This window comes from Zootoca vivipara, chromosome 9 (genome assembly GCF_965207765.1).
Source record: "Zootoca vivipara chromosome 9, rZooViv2.hap1.1, whole genome shotgun sequence".
Taxonomy (NCBI): domain Eukaryota; kingdom Metazoa; phylum Chordata; class Lepidosauria; order Squamata; family Lacertidae; genus Zootoca; species Zootoca vivipara.
The window spans coordinates 46,558,977-46,576,828 of record NC_142592.1 but is presented as its reverse complement, the minus strand read 5'-3'; the positions used below and the strand labels follow the sequence as shown (position 1 = coordinate 46,576,828).

Sequence of the window (17,852 nt, the reverse complement as noted above, 5' to 3'; positions counted from 1 at the left end):
TTACCGACTTCCATTCTGTTTTAAGAGGTATCATGTTGAAGGAAGAAATAGGATAGCCTTGCAGGGAATGGCATCTGCATATTTCCTGATATAGTGCTTACTGGCTTGGCACAGAAGGGACGCGGGTGGTGCTGTGGTCTAAACCACAGAGCCTAGGGCTTGCCAATCAGAAGGTCAGCACGCGACGGGGTGAGCTCCTGTTGTTCGGTCCCAGCTCCTGCCAACCTAGCAGTTCGAAAGCACATCAAAGTGAAAGTAGATAAATAGGTACTGCTCCGGAGAGAAGGTAAACGGCGTTTCCGTGCACTGCTCTGGTTCGCCAGAAGCGGCTTAGTCATGGTGGCCACATGACCCATAAGCTGTCTACGGACAAACGCCGGCTCCCTCGGCCTATAGAGCGAGATGAGCGCCACAACTCCAGAGTTGTCCGCGACTGGACCTAACGGTCAGGGGTACCTTTAACTTTAGCTTAGCACAGAGACATGAATTCTCACCTCAAGGAGGAATCTTTGAGTGCCAAGCAGTGAACTGACAGCTCCCCTCCCCACCCCACAGACACCTTTACAAATTATCTTCATCAACAAACACATTTTTGTCCCTGAGAGCATACATTTGGTTGCCTTTTCAGCCAGACCTGGAATCAAAGTGCAGGATGTACCATTAAATCAAAATATTAATTCTCAAGAAGTTACATTCCAATTCTCTCAGAGTAAGCTTTCTTCTGATGCATGCATTTTGTTACCTTGCTTTCAACTAGCTGTTGGGCAATGTTACCACAGAATATATTTACAAATGGCAGATTTACTATTGTGTACAATCATATTGAGCTAGAGGAAAGATGTCGTTTTGCTTGGAAGCAAATACTACCATAATCAAATTTACAATGTTAATGTTGGTGGATGCCATCTTCCAAAAACTTAAAACTCATAATCAACCAAACAACATACCACAAGCTTAGAGAAAAATCTATACTGCAGCAGAATCTTTTCTTCAATGAAATAAAAATTGCATTGATACATGACAGGAAGAGGTTTGAAGATCTGCAAGTCTGTAAATTTGCAATAGTGTCTCTTTTGTCAAAACCCACTGAAAGATCTAAATAGTTGTATTTGTTTGTATACATATTTGCTTTAAAAACCCCAAAACCTTGGTCTTCATGAAGATTATGGGGATATGCAAGCCATAGATAAGACGTGTCATTTTTACTATCCTTATGAAAAGATGTTAAGCATAACAGCAGGGCCTTGGTTGCTTATTTCAAATATTATAAATTTGTTTTGTTCCAAATTTGTTTTGGAAAGGCTTGTCATATACAACTTTCCTGCCTTCCTTCCCCCATGAATGGTGATTACCTTCCTTCCTTTTCTAGTCTGAGACAAACCAATTTGTCATTTTGTTCAATCCTGCAAGCTATGGTGTGTGCTTACTTGGAAAAAACTGGGCTCAAACAATGGTTTCCAACCTTGATTTTCAAGACTTGCACAAACCACGGTTTGTGCTTTCATCCAAATGGCTTACCTCAAACCAGGAAAATGAGTGTTAAACTGCCACATGCAAGGGAAGTATGTTAATCTGATGGTTCAGCCAGGCTCATTTACATAAGACCAAACCATGATTTGGCTTCATGTTGGAACCCCTTCATCTCACCCCACTCCATCACTCCACCAAGTTTAAATGAACACAGAGATGTATCCATCACTGAAAAGAATAGCTTCAGTGTTCTTCTCTTAACAATGAAGAGTCCATTACAAATTATTGGCTTTATTGTGGTTAGAACTAAAATTATTCAAATTGCAGTTAAGCCTACAGAACAGACTAAACTATAAACAATGCAAGGTATCAGGAATTATGATCGAAACTGCTTTCCAACATTAAAAAGTAGATGAAATTGATGCAAAAGAAAATACTAATTATATTTTTAAATACTTGCAAAGCCTTCAGCACTTTGCCAATTTATTATACAGAAAGAGAGATGGGAGGAAAGAAACAAAGTACTTTAGAACATTTGACACAGAATCCATATGGCAAGTCTTGCATTCCAGATGCTACTCCCTGCATTTGTCATTTCCCAGATACTCTATGCAGTTGCCTCTGGAGGGAAAACATGATATTGCACAACTCACACTTGAACAGTCTACGCACATCCACAAAACCAAGTACTCTATGGACAGACTGTAGATACTATCCTACGACTGCAAGAAATAAATGAGAAATTAGTACATCTTCAGAAATCAAGCTTGGATTCAACCATACATGTGCCATGCACACCTAAATCACTGTTTCTTAATGCTCCTGGCTGATACTGACCCTTCCTCGCATGAAAACGTATAACCAAATTGTCTATGAAAATATACAGTCAAAAGTTGCCTGTGAAAATATAAAGTGCAATCCTATGCATGCTTATTCAGGAATGGCTACCACCAATTCCATTGCTACTCACTCTAAAGTAAGTGTGGATAGGCTTGCACTGCATACTGCTTACCAGTGGTGTAAGAGGTGGGGGGGGAAAGAAGAGGGAAAAAAGAAACCCTCTGCAAGGTTTAGGAGTATGAAAGAAGGAGGAAACCTGAATCCCTCTAGCAAGCCAAATGTCATGCAAAGTAGGGGGGATGCGACTGCACTCCATTTGTTATTGATAATATTGGATAGACCAGTATGTGAAAGAGCCAGAAATCATGTTCATATGCATGGTCAAGGCCACTGGCAGAGAAACAGGGGTGCAGAGGGAGCGGACCGCCCCGGCACCACTATTCCAGTAGGGTGCTATCGCAGCACCCCCCAGACACATGCCGTGCACCCCACACGCGGCGGGCACCACGCCTCCAGAACGCACGCCACGCCATGCCCTCACAGGCGGTGTACCACACCCCCGGGATGTGTGTCACGCCCCCCAGGGGGCTCCACCCATGCCTACTTTCTGCCCCCGGTAGCGGAGCATGCAACTTTGTCACTGGTCAAGGCAATGGTCTAAGCAAGTCAAGCTTTTTAGGTCACCTTTGCGCCAAACACACGGGGAGTTGGAAGAAGGCATGGTGCTTAATCAAATATCACCTGGGCTTAGATGAGACTGATTCCCCCCCCCTTTTTTTTGCCTCTTCCCTCTGCCTTCATAAAACAGTTATTAAAGGAGGGTTCTGTGGCAGAGAAATGACACTTCTTTTTTTTTAAAAAAAAACACCATATATTTACTGCAGAGAGTTCTGCCAGGTACCCGCTGTCTTCTACAAGAGAAAGGTTTTTCATTGTTACTGATATTTTTAGTTATTTCAGAGTTATTGAATTCCTATAACACCTCTTGCTGATATCAAGGTGTTTTACAGCTTAACAAATACCATATGAAGGAGGAAAGAGCTGGGACTCAAAGACAGCTAGACTGCAATGTAGTACTGCTCTGTTCAGTTGAATATCCTTGAAGTGCTAATTCCACTCACACAGAGTAACTAACAGGCCTCACTAAGAGTCCATTCAAAACTACTCCCTTGGGCTCCTCACCTGTTTTGAATCCAGACTCAACATGGGTTTGCAATTATATGGACAAGGAAAGATGGTGATTCTGCAGCCTGCTGCTCAAACAGGAAAATGCATTGATTTCCTTAATTTTTAGCAAATGCAGAAAGCTACTTAAAAGTTTCCCAAACAACCATGTTGCTTGGAGTGTCAAAAGAAACTGATGAAGTGTGGAGTTTGTGGGCGATTAAAAAATTGTTAGCTATCTGGGAGGGGGGGTCTGAGTCTCACAGATTTATCTGATAGGTTAATTTGGATCAATTAGCACAATTTATGTGTGGTCTGAAAGCACATGAGGCCACTAAGCAAGTCTAGGTCTGGTGACTGCATGGATGGTGTCTGGGAACCACATCTATGCCACACCTGGGTTCCATGCTAGAAGACAGAAAGGATATAAGTTTTATATATATATATATAATCAATATGAATCCAGTGGCAGTCTACAATGAAGAGGTAGACACAATGTACAGCACATACATTTTTTTAAGTAAACAAATATGAATTATGCAGAAACTTTGAAACAGTAGATTAAGGCTCCAACATTATAACTCCTACCGAACTGAATAGAACCTCCTTCTGAGTAGCATGCATTGGATTGAACTACAAAAACAACTTAGGTGTGAACAACAGGTGCTCTCGGTGCTTCAATTTATTACTCGCCCTTCACCCTAAGGACCCAGGGTGGGTTACACCAATGTCAAATACAGTACAACATTAACAACAATTTTGAAACTTACAAGAAAAAAATGTAATCACAAAAATAGGGTGGGTTCCAGAAATATGCACCTTATATATACTACAATTTACATATGCCACAGCAAGCATGGCCAATGGCCAAGGATTATGGGAGTTGTAGTTCAGCAACATCTGGAGAGCCAAAGGTTCCTCAAAGCTAACAGTGAAAAAGAAAGGCAGCCTTCTTTAAAAAGGGCATTCCGTGTTTGTGCCACCACAACAAAGGAGCTGCACCAAATTCCTCTGAGCAACAGAACACAAAGCAAAGCCTCATCTCTTCCTAGAGAAATGTCAAGGAGTCTCCTTACATATGGCAGCTTTTACCATAGTGAACCATTTGTGTGCAGCATTTCACCAAAGACTGGACAAGGTTCACAATGCCATAGCAAAACATCCAGAATGAATGCTTTAAAGTGAAGGGGTGACCAGGGCATGTGGCAGGCTGCTGCACAAAGTTTATCATGGGGAAGGAGTCGCCACATGGATTGATTCCATTTCATGACTGCTGTTGTTGGCACCTGTCTTAGGAGTGCACCTTTGGGGGTGAAGTCAAACAGTTGAAAGGTTGCAGCGCCTGCTATGGCTGTAGAGACTGATACGGAAGAGGCATGTTTTGATGCAGCTGAGGCAAATGAAGGCATCCAGTTGTGCTGCTGCAGATGCACCATGGCATTTCTTTTCTCTGCGCCCCTCCCAGCAGTCATTCCTCCTCTGGTCATTGCTATGTATGAATGGCCTGACTGTCTCCAGGTTCTGCAGCCTTCTGTAAAGGATTCCCACATGGCAGAGTTGATGTTGCCAGCCTTCATGTCATGTCTGCAGAGTTTGTTCTGCCATCAGGCCTAGTGCCTGAAGCCAGCTCCCTGTAGAGTATGTCTTTGGGGATCCTGCCATCTTCCATTCTGTGGACATGACCAAGCCCATGTAGATGTGTAAAGCCAAGCTTCAGAAAGAGCTACAGAAGGAAACTACAAGTTTAAGCCAAATTCTCTGCCCAAGACAGGAGATTCAAATCATTAAGATGACCCAGAAGAGAAAGCAAGGGATGCCAAAATGCAGCATGCCAAAGACATGTGCAAGAAAAAAGAAATCATTTTATGGGTGATATTTATCAAGCGAGTAGGTAAGACACACACACAGGAGATCAAGCTGCAATTGCACACAGATATTATAATTAGCACAGGCATTAGAAACATACTTGGAAAAGTGCTATGCAGACAGCTTGGCTATGGGAATACAACTTAAGATGCTGAGGGCATAGCACGTATCCCAGTTTACACTTGTGACACATGATCCAAATGGCTTGGGTGAAGTGTACAGACAGAATAAGCAATCTCCTCACACATCTCAAGATTTCCGAGATCCCTGGAAGCAACAGAAGACTGTGCAATGAAGGCAGTCTCCATGTCACATATCAATTCAATAAGTTATGACCAACAGGTGGAGCAGCAGCCAACCTGTGGAGGCTGTTTCTAGCAATCACAACATCATTATAGCCTTGAAATGTTTTTTTAAGAGGAACAAAGCTGGTTATCACACCTGCCTTTCCACTTTCATTGTACAAGGTGGCTTACAAATAATAAAAGTCAAATGAATACATAGTCATAATGAAGCCCATAAGTGTTATGAAGCCCATAAGTGTAAATCCAGATTTCAATGGGTAGGGAGAGAGGGAGCCACCACAACAAAAGAGCAATAAAGCTACCATTCATTAAAGCAGGCATGGGCAAACTTGGCCCTCCAGATGTTTTGGGACTACAACTCCCATCATCCCTAGCTAACAGGACCAGTGGTCAGGGCTGATGGGAATTGTAGTCCCAAAACATCTGGAGGTCTGAGTTTGCCCATGCATGCATTAAAGGCTCCATAGAATAAAGCAGACTTTACAACACTTACAACTTATTTCTTTGTCTGCCTGTCATTGCTACCTCCCATCCTTTCCCCAGGCAGAAGTACAGGGCACCTCACCAGAAACAAATATAAAAATAAAACAATCACCACCCATCAGTAGTAGTAAATAACTCTAGTACAATGCAGTAAAAATACAAAGTCGTTTATAATTTGAAAGCCTAGACAAAAAAACAAAGGCAGCAGCAAGCCACTGTTTCTGCAATGGGCAAGCACCTTCTAAGCAGTTTTTGTGAAAGGAGAGAGAGTGTGGTGTGTGTGGCCACCTTGTATATTTTTCCTGGTACTGAAGAATGCTCCCTGCTATTATACAGCAACAGCATCATTTTGTGTATGTGTTGTGTGATCTCCACAATTAGGATTAGCAAGATACGGTTACTTCCACGGTAAGCCTAAGGTTGTTGGGGCTGGTTGTCTCTTTAATTTTGTGCTATGCCATGCACCTCTTGGCAACTATTTCGCAGTATGCCCCCCTCCACAGCTGTTTTGCGACTGGTGCCCATGGCATTTTCTCAAAATTCAAAATGTGCCCACTAGGACTCCAAACAAGGTTGGTGGCCTGTGGCCTAGATCTCTCTTACATATATCATCTCACCAGCCAAATACTTAGTTAGCTAGCTAAAGTAGTGCTGCCTATTTTATTCAGCAGCAGGAATGTGTCTTTATCCAAGGACTTGCATTCATAAAATATTGATCAATGGGCATGGACACAAATAGATCCTAAGAAGGAAGAACAGAGGAACATGCAAGAATAAGGAAAACAAGAGAAGTGAAGCTGTTAGAAGTTGTTGGGTGAAGACGGAAGGTGTTTGCATCTAGCCTATTATAGTCATTTTGCTTATCATCTAAGTGCAACACATAGAAGTCACTAGAAACATATTAAATCCTCTGAAGCTATGAAATAATGCATTATTGAAATCACAGCAGGGGAGTCAACTGTTCCCCCCCCCCTCCTAAAAAGCATTAGCCCTAGAACAAGTGTGTTTTTGCATTACAAGGTTAAGGCTAAAAAGAGAAAAACATTTTAATTTTCCAAGATGATACACAGTCATGAAGGGAGCAAGGAAAGGATGATGCACAGTTATGAAGGGAGCAAGGAGAATCAATGCCTCCAGATCAGATTCCCCATTTCAAATGCACCAACATAAAGACCAAACATCCACCACAGATCCACCTTATATAGTTAAACTAATAAAAGTTTTGTGTTCCACTGCCACTCAAACAAAACAGGATCTGAAGTGGTTCCAATTCAATGAAGTTGTCAACTCAAATTCAGCTTGATTATTCCAAACCTGGTACTGCACATATAGCACACTGTTAGAAATACACCCCTATCTGCACCCAAAAGCAATCAGAATGAGAATGTCTTTCACCACTTCCATGAGATGCTCAGTGTCAAATTGACCTACAGGCTGTACTGTGTACTAAACTTTATTTATAGCCATCTTGCCTCTAAAACCAGCAAAGCGTAAATTGTTACACCTTCTATCCTACACTATCCCTTGCTCCTGAACAGACATTGAACAGATTCCTATCTTTCTCTAGCTTCCTCTATGTTCTCAATTTGAGCTCTCCTATCGGGGGGGGGGGGGTGAATCTGAGCCTTTAGGTAGTGAAATGTGTTTGGCTTACTCTGGTCTGTCACACAACACACAGATATGAACTTTCTCCAAGAGAAGAAAATTATACAGCTGAGGGCCATCTACTGTAAACACCTTTTAATATTATCATGCACACAGTTCCCACTCTTAAGCGATTGTCCTCATTATCAACAAGCACAAGCCAGTAGACAAACCAGACTAACAGCCATCAAAACAATAGGGCAAGACTGAGCCTCCAACACATCGCACTTTGGCACTGTTTTATGAAAGGTGAGATTCCAGAGCCCAACTGAATACAAGTGATTTTGTTCTCAAAGCAGGTGGCAAGCTCATCACAGCAGGTTGACAATGTTTCAGGGGAGACAATGCAGATTCGCCTGCCTATTCACCACCAGAAGTACTCTGCGGGATGGCACTTTGCAGACACAATGGCAACTAAGCAGAAATATTGCTTCAGAGTACCACTGCTATCATATAATCTTCAGGAATGGGCTGTATTCAAGGTTGCACAGATGCTGCTAGAGCAGAGGAAATTTGTAGAATATGGCATTGAGCATAGAATTCAGCTTCCTGGGATTCTTAACTTTGCCTGTTGGGTTTCTTTAAAAAAAAAATCTAAGCCATTGTGATTGCAGAGATGAGGTTAAAAATGTGAAATGTCATCTACTGAAATCTCAGAAGCCAGAGTTGGGGAGCTAGATTTCTAGGAGTTAGAAGGAGGGCAAATTGTGTGCATTTCCTTAATCTGAAAGATTTATTCAGGTTGCATTCTCTCAATACATATTCCCCCCCCTCTTTTTTTAAGCATAAAGAACACAAAGCCCAGGCTGTACTTTCGTTACCTGATTCTGGCTATCTCCCTTCCACTCACTTTTGCTTCAGGCCCCTTGTGAACCAGGGCCACTTATTTCTGTAAGACATTTCTAAGCAGTGCACATTTTATATATATATATACCCTGTTTCTCATATTTTAAGACATACCCATAAAATAAGCCATAGCAGGATTTTTAAGCATTCAAGGAATATAAGCCATACCCTGAAAATAAGACATAGTGATAGGCGCAGCAGCAATGCCGGCCGCGGCAGGAGGAGGAGGAAAAAAACCAAGACATCCCTTGAAAATAAGCCATAGTGTGTTTTTTTGAGGAAAAAATAAATATAAGACATGTCTTATAATATGAGAAACACGATATATATATATATATATATATATATATATATATATATATATATATATATAATAAAACCAAACACTACCTTAATAATGCCTGCTGGTACAAGAAAGTCATAGTCACCCACCTGACCTTGCACTGGGAGGATGCCTGAGGACAGCCATTGTCACAGTGGCTACAGTCAAGCCACTATTCCGCAGGTTATGAAGCCACTTAGAGAATTTATCAAGGCTAGTGGGCAGACCCCCACCTAAACTCCAGGGCCTGGAGAATGCTGGGATCCCGTTGGCTCCATGTGGGATACCATCCAAATCAAGTAAGATGTTTACTAAAAGTAACAGGGAATAAGTGATAGGAAAGAGAGGTGACGAGAAAGCAAATAAAGTACATAAGAATGTAAGACCCAGCTGGATCAGGCCTGTGTCCCATCTATACCAGCATCCTGTTCTCACAGTGGCCAACCATATGCCCAAGGGAAACATCCTGCAGCTTCCAGGAACTAGTATTAAGAAACATACTGCTTCCAACAGCAGAGGAAGAACATATCTAGCATGGCTAGGAGCCGTTGATATCCTTCTCCCCCATGAATTTGTCCAATCCTCTTTCAAAACCATCCAAGTTGGTGGCCATCACTGCCTCTGGTGAGAATTTAAGTATGCACTGTATAAATAAGTGCTTTATTTTGTCCGTCTTCGATCTCCATATATTCAGCTTCGCAGTGCAGTGCAGTGATTAGAATACTGACTAGATCCAGTGAGATCTAGGTTCAAATTTGCCTTCAGCCACAAAGCTCATTTGATGATCGTAGACCATGCTATCTCAAGCCTACCCTACACCACAAAGTTGCTGGGAACGTAAAGTAAGAGAAAGGTCTGTGCCACCCTAAGTGACTTGAAGGGCATGAGATAAAAGCATTGTGCAGGTGTGTAGTGCCATCTTTACTTTAAAAAGTATTTTCTCTCATTTAAGCCGGCCTTGACTTAAACTGTCAACAACAACAAAAAGTTTTGGGCCAGCCTGCATTATCAATTTGCTAGTGCAAGCTTTCAAGCACTGGAGTTATGTATGAAAAACCCATCTCTGGGATACTGGAGCCAATGCTTTAAGTGAACAGAGACAAATCACTGCCTGCTATCCACAGGTTTTATCCTTCTGTGCCTACATATGAGCTATGAAGGAGCTGAAGCAGCTGGTGGACCTTGGAGAGCTTATCAGCATGAGTCATATCAGCGAAGCAGCTGAGGAGAAGGTGGACATCAGTCAGGCAAACAGAAATCACAAATATGGCTGTGGCAGTTTCTTTGAGTTCTGCCTTCAGAACCAGGTCTTTTATACACCTCAGAATTGCACATTCCAAAGTCTGCAATTGTAATAAACGCTATCAGGAATAAACCAAAGCTCTTAATAAACATCATGACTAGTTTCAAGCCTCTTGAATCAAAAATAATTTGCTAGTGGTGAATCTAGTGATTCAAACCATTCATTGAAGAACACTGCACCTCTATATTCTTTACACACTTAATACTTCCACAAGGCCAAATTAAGGCAGAGAGCTCTGGGGCAATTACCCCCAAAGCTGCCCCCTTCCCCCTGGAAGGAATGCATGAAATGACATTTTTTTAAAAAAAACCCGTACATTTTTCAAAGAAACACACACGACTTTGCCATTCTGGGTGGTCCTATTAAATGTATTATAACCATATACTGGCTAGTTGCTTTTTCTAATGGACTGGCACAACTATTTACAATGCTTTTGTTCATTCCATGGTTGCCTATAATTATATGGCCATCATTATATGAGAACAGTTGACATGCAGCTTAATCCTATGCATGCTTATTCACAAGTAGGAACCACTGTAAACGAGCAAATGGGCACAGGATAGTACCTAGAGTTTCAAGCAGCAACCACCAAAAGGAAATAGTAGTGATTATTATCTATTAAATAATCACCCTTCATCCATAGATCTCAGGGGGTTCACAACATAAAATTACAGTATAACAAACACATAATACATAATGAAAATAAGAACAACCCCCCCCATAATCTCCCCTCTTACAGACTATCACTTTTCCTTGTAATAAGTTGCTGTAGGGGAGGGACCGTGAGCAGCCTTCAAAATTCACCAGGTGCATTTTGTACCTGGCTCGGGGCCACTTGAGACCAAATGAAGATGTCTGGGCGCCAGGATGGTGCCTGATGTCTACACCCTGTGGAGGTGCATGCCTGAGGATCCTTGGATCTTGACTAGCAACAAATCCTGTAGAATTCTATCTATTATGTTTTACCTGCACAATCAGAATGAATTTCAGGAACCAAAAAGTCATATTGAAAAATATGACCTTCGAGCCATCTTGCCCTAAAATGGAAACTATGCGTTCAGTTTTGGTGACTGTAACCCTAGTTTAAGGAGCCATTGGGCACCTAGCTTATATATCTGAGTTTCTAACATTGTTTATAGGTAACATAATAGGAAGGGTGTTTCTAGAAAGAACTTGTTTCTAGAGATAAGGTGCAACTTGTTATTTTTTGCTACTTCCAAGAACTGTAATGCTGTTACATTCATAGTATCAAAATGTTTTCTTTGTATGCTGTTACATTTGCTATTATGTTCCTACTTTTTTACTCCTGCTACAAAATTGTTTTTGTGATTGTTGATTTTGTGATGCATTGCTGTTTTCCTTTCGTAAACAGCTTTGAACCATTTTTATAGTAGGTGATGAATTCCTACCACCAGCAGCCATCAGCTTTTGAAGCACCAAGCGAAAAGCTACTCACTTTCCGAAGCCAGTTTGCACCGAAATCTGGGTTACGAGAAAGGAAAAATATTCATTAAAAAGGACTGGATTCTGAAGAGCAGCATGCAATTACTCCTGTCAAAATGAACAAGAATATCCCTGTGCAGGTTAGGCAGGCTTCGTAATGCACTGCACCTTGGTACAGAATTCATAAGAACGCTTCATTTCCACAAGAGACGTACAAAGCAACATATGCTCAAGAAAACTCACAGGAGAGATGTTCTGTGCACCAACACAATTTATCTGTCAAGAGAATGACCTTACCTAGGTGAAAATGTACTTACAATTATCATTCTGTGCCAGAAAAAGACACAAATATTTTGTTACAAGCTCACGGAGTATAAATTTTCTACCTTCTTCTGCGATGCAGCTTATTGAAAGGACACTCTTTAGAATTCCAGAAAAGTTCAATAGCTTGCAGACGCTATCTGGCTTTTTAATATTCAGTGCTATTCCTAGATCTCTTTCACACATACTCCAACATCTGAAAGGATTATTATCCTTCTGTATAATGCAACCCAAAATCCAACATACCGCATCTTATGTGAAAACAGAGGAGAGCAGCCAGACACCTGCCTATTAGTTTAAGCCCTCTATCACTAGTATATTCTTCCCTACGCATTTCCAAAGTATATTACAGGAAGAGTATTTGCTAATGGGTCACATCAATGGAGATGTTCAGCCACAGCACACATTCCAGACAGGATATATGAAAGCAACAAAGGCAATGGGGGGGGGGATCCAGTCTTAATAGTCATTAACTAACTTGTGGGTTCTCACCCCCCCAAAGCTACCAGCCCATCAATGACTCTGCAGTAAGTTCATTGTAGATTTTACAAGGCCACTAAGCCCTGCTGACCACAGGATTTGTAATCCACCACAAACCACCAAAACAGTAGGACAATCCAAGACCTGGCAAGTTTAAACTTCAGATCTGTTTGTGTTATTATAGATTTGTAGTTGACAAGGCCTGTCCCACAGTCAGTTCTGAGTCCTTAGAAACACACACACACACACCTTGAGAGACTGCATCCTACTGCCTTGCAAGTTACCATTTGGTACTTCATGCTCAACTGTATCACACCTCAGCATTCCGATCTGCTTAGGTTAAGATATTCCCCTCTGCTGCAAGAGTGTTTACAGATACCAATTTGTCTTCAGCACAAGACCTCTTGGCAATAAGGGCTTGGTACTCTCGCTTATTATAGCAGCTTATTGTGACAGTATCTAGGTTTCCAACACTTGGGCTGGCGGGGGGGCTGAGGCAGTAGCAATACTAGTCCCTCTAGCATATTACTGAAGTAAGAGGCTGAAGAATACAAATAGCAACACACTCAGCACTATTTCTGTGTTAAGTTAAAATATTGCCATTTCCAGCAGAGCACTTGCAGACACTCCTCGAAAGTGTAAGCCACCTTAGGTTAATTTATTAAAGTTCCTGTACTTCTTAGGTGCAAAACTGTCAATAAATAGTAGTTTATATATTTTAAGTTTATCTCATTCACATGTACAAGTCCCCCTTCCTGTGGGTGTCACCATCACCAGACAGGGAACCAAGTTTCAAGAAGGTACGCAGGTCTATATCATACACTTATTTAGCTGTTCTCAGGTACATACAATTAGTAAGGTGCATAATTTAGAATCTCCACTGCATATGTATGCTTGAAAGAATGTTTTTTTAAAAAAACAAAACAAAAACACCAAGTAATATTGAAAAGTAAGTAAATATTAGAGGGTGGTTAAAGGTGTGTTAAGGCTAGGACAATAAACATTGTGTGACTTGCCTAAGAACCTATTCCATAATTAAGATCCAGACTCAAACTATTGCGGTCCAATCCAATGGCCATTTCAGTTCTTTCCAACTCAGTTTGAGAAAGAAAAAGCATCTGTGAAAGATTCCATTAGGCAGGAAGCATTGATCAATTGGCATTTTCCAAATGATGTTCTAGGACTCTAGGTTTAGAATTTGTGCCCTTGCCAAATTCTTCCCCATTCCACTTTCAAGTAGTAATTTGGAGTGGGGGGGAGACTGAATAATGACTCCCCAACTCAAAACATCTGCAGTGGCACATTTGCCTGCAACACTGGCATAACATCATGATTTGTAATCAGCTCTGGCATATTGGATGGCATGCCCCATTCTAAGCATTTATTAGCTAATGCAGTAAATCTTAACACACATTTACTTGGTAGTAACTCCCAATTATTTCAGTTGAACGTATTTCCAAATGAACATGCTTAGGAACAGACTAAAAGAGACAGCGTTTCCTGAGCTGTTCTGTCCAAAGAACAATGTGCAGCCCATGCAAAGTTTGATATACCCAAACCCAGCTATATTGAAGCTGTGCCCAATTTATGTAGCACTTATTAATATGCCAAATGCATTCTTTTACACCTTGCATTAGACACCCCTCTGCCAAGTTCTCACAGGTCCCATACTAACCAAATTCTATACATGACAGACTGAAAGGTGCATCCTTGCACACAATGCCAACTACTCAAAATTCTGCTGCAGTTTAATTAATCCATTTTCACATATGCCTCTAGCATCAGTCAACCAGGAAGAAAGCCTTTGGTTGCTAGCTGGCAACAACACACCTGCCCAGTAGTTGTTTCTTCTTTTTTTAAATGAAGGCAAGACAGAAAAAGGAAAGCCCCCGCCCCCAATTTGAGGTACTGCTTGGAAGAGAAGCATATCAGATGGGCTCTGGAGTACATAATATGAACCAGGAACCTCTCCAACAGCACTTACATGAAGCACTGCCAAACTTCATATTATCTCTACAGAGTCACTAAGTTGTTTATTTGTTCCCCAAGGAGATCGGCTAAATGAACTAAATGACACAATTCACAGAGACTGATAACAGCAGAAATCTGTCCAAGACACCAAACCTAAAGCAGTACAAGGAAAGAATCCACCCCAATTAAGCAGCCATCTAGCTGAAAGCAATCTGTTCCTTGAAAGTGTCCCATTTAACCAGATTGTCTATTAAGAGGGTATTGACTTTAATAAATTCAGAGAGGACTGAAATAATGTTTACAGCCCATTCATCCTGGAGAAGAAGTGGACACAGCTGATAATGTGACAACTCCTTATTGAACCTAATCGCTTAAGTCAAACCAGCCAGAAAGCTTGCTTCTTGAAATGTTGAAGTGACCTTTCAAGAACGCTCATTAACTCTCCCTCCCTCCTTCCTCATGCCCCCCCCCATGCAGATACACAGCAATTATTTGTTGATACAGCAGAAACACTTTTTTTTATAAAAAAAATCTATTATACAAGGTATACAACAAAGACCTTTTAGCCTGTAGAATAGGCAAGTTTTCAAGATACAGCACACAGGGCTGCACATTTAAGCACAGTTCTTCATCAATATCTCCTGCCCAGGGCTAGCTTTGATGGTTTTGCTGTCCAAGATTCTCATCTCTCCACACATTAAACAACACACCAAAAAATCCCTAAGGCTGCAATCCTAATGACCTATGCTAATAGAATGATTCAAGAATTGAAGCAAGTAGTAATTGACTCCTGAGCATACATGCTAAGGTTCAAAGACAGCCTATCTGCCTCCTTCTCCCCAACCTGAAAATCTGTTCCTCTACTTGGTGCCTAGGTTAGGGGTCCCTTTACCTTTACTTGATGCCTAAGATCTGCCTAACAATCCACACACACACACACTGAGACCCCAACAGACAACAGTTTATCCATAAACTCTGAACAGGTTCTTCTGTCCATCCCACCCTGGATACTTTTCACAAGTTACACACAACTCAACAGTGATGTTGAGAGGATTCAGTTCCCTCAAATGACACCCTTCCTGAACAGCAAGTACCACTTAAAAGTAAATAAAGTCAATAGCCCACTTCTTTGCTTACAGAGGTCTCTGTGACTTTAAGTAAATCCTTTGCACATCAGTAAACTGAATGCAGGTGGCAACTGCCATCTTCCTGACCTTTTCATGTCTTGGTCGGGCAATAAGCATCCTAACTATTTTTTGAGCAAAGTGTATGCGAATGAATCCAGTCCTAGACAAATGACTTGCCTTCCAAATCAAATCCGGTCTCCTTTTAGCCACCGCCAATGGAGATAACTGGCGATGGTGCGTTCCTTTGACCGGCTCAAGACGACTGCGATCCTATCAACATTCACGGAAATCTGGGAGGCTTGATTCGGAGTAACCGTGCAAACAACATTGGGCTGCACAGAAGGAGCGCAGCTCTTGAGAGATGGCTGCGATTGTGTATCTCGAAAAGAAGCCCACTTCGTCAGGAAGAACAACACACAAAACGAGGCAGCAGCAGCAGAAGTGAGGCTGGAATTCCATCCACGCCTACTTGGGGATGAACTCCAGTGAACAAAACGGGACTTTCTTTCACGTAAAATGGGCGTCGGATCGGGCCGCACGCTTATTTAAAGGGGAATACGAAGGAGGGAGAAAGAAGAGACGGAAGATGCTCCCCCTCTTCTTTCTCACATACCCGGCTCAGCATCACCGCCCAAGCCCAAAACAGCCTCTTACCTTCTCTGTTGCTGCTGCTGCTGCGGAGAGGTGCCTTGCCAAGGGAGGGGGGGGGATCCCCTGTGAGGCTGGCCGCTTCTAAGCCGGGCAGCTGTTGGGCTCCTTCTCGGAACCAAACGCACCCGGAACAGACGCAGATCCCCTTCTTTCTACCAATCTAATTTGCTCGTGGGGGGAGGGAGCGATGGTCAGGCTAAGCGAGAAAAGCAGGCGCCGATCCAGCGCTTTCGGAGGATCTCTCCGGCGGTCCCAGACTATAAGGCAGCTCAGCTGGTCCGATCTGCGTGCAAGCAGCGGAGGAAGGGGGGGGGGAGAGAGAAGCAGGAGCAGAAGGAGGAGGGAGAATCGGGAGCCCCCCTCCCCGGTCGCCTGCTCAGGGCCTGCCGGCTCCTCCTTCCCCCATGCTGTCCTGGGGGGAGGCAACCCCCGTGGCCCGCCGGGCGCCTCGCGTTGCGCACAGGTCCCCTCGCGCGGCCCGCGGGACCCGGGGTTGGCCCGGGGAGGGGCACGTCCCGTTAGCTCCGCTGCGGCCTCCCCGGGGCCTGCAAGCACGCCGGGCGGGGGGAACCCAGGCCCGGACAGGGCTCGGAGAGGCTGGTGTGGGGAAGCCCCTCAAGAAGGTCGCGGACAACGAAGAGGCGGCGGCGGCGAGGCAGCCCGGTCTGCGTGACCGCTGGGTGCCGCTCGGGTTGCCTTAGCGGCGGCGCTTCAATCACTCGCTCTCCTTCCCAGCAGCGCCGCGCCACCCCGCCGGCTCTCCAAGTGCCACCACTTCGGCAGCCGGCTTCGGCGCTCCCGGGAGATCCGGGCTGCCCCCCGCCCGGAGGGATGGCAGACAGGCAGGCAGGAAGGCGGGCTCCGGGCGGCGCTTAGCAAGGCTGTCTCCTAGTGTGGCTACTGGCAGGCAGGCGGGCTTCTCTCTCCGTCTTGCTCGCTAAGGGGGAAGCCGACTAAGGCGCCGCCGCTCCTCCTCAGCTCCAGTTGCCAGCAGGCTTCGCGCCCGCCCCAGCCTAAGGAAGTGGCCGCTTGCTCAGCGGCAGCTGCAGCCACTGAGGATCTGTGTCATGTCTGTCTGTGCAGCGGAGGGGATGGGCGGCGAGGAGCCGAGGCGGGGCCAGCCCGCCGACACACACACGCCGCCCTGTGACAGGCGGCGAGCGAGGGCCCAACCAGGAGCGGCCCCCTGCTGCAGAGCCCTCCCCCTTCCAGCCGCCCTCCCCGCGCCTGTCGCTTCACGAAGGAGAGAGGCAGAGAGAGGGGAAGGGAGCGGAGCTCTCGAAGGCTTCGAGAGTTAGTGGAAAGGGTATTCCCCTCGCCGCGCGGTGGCTAGGCTGGCTAAGGGGAAAGAGCCAGAGGCCGAGCCTCCCCGCCCGCCCCCCTTCCGCTTCTTCTCTGTCCCGCTTCTCGCACCTCCCGGCGGAGGCGGCGCCCTGCTGAGGAAAAAGTCCGGAGAAACCCCGCGAAGTCCTGACGGTGGGCACCAGCGCGGACACGCTCTCCGGCTCCTCACGTGCCTGCCTTCTGCTTATTATGGGAGCCTAGAAGGAGCAGTAGAGGCTGCTATAATAATCCGATCGAATAACGGCCGCCAGCTTCTAGCCATGTGCGCGTGT

At 44.1% G+C, this 17,852-nt stretch overlaps 1 protein-coding gene across 1 annotated transcript in view; it reads right to left on the bottom strand.

Annotated features, from left to right (window-relative positions):
* Positions 1–17,290, bottom strand: part of LARGE1 (LARGE xylosyl- and glucuronyltransferase 1) — a 315,504-nt gene extending 298,214 nt beyond the window's left edge. The window contains exon 1 of the mRNA XM_035126642.3: positions 16,240–17,290. The gene's annotated coding sequence lies outside the window, so the exon portion shown is untranslated. The remainder of the gene's footprint in view (positions 1–16,239) is intronic.
* Positions 17,291–17,852: the final 562 nt, after the last annotated feature.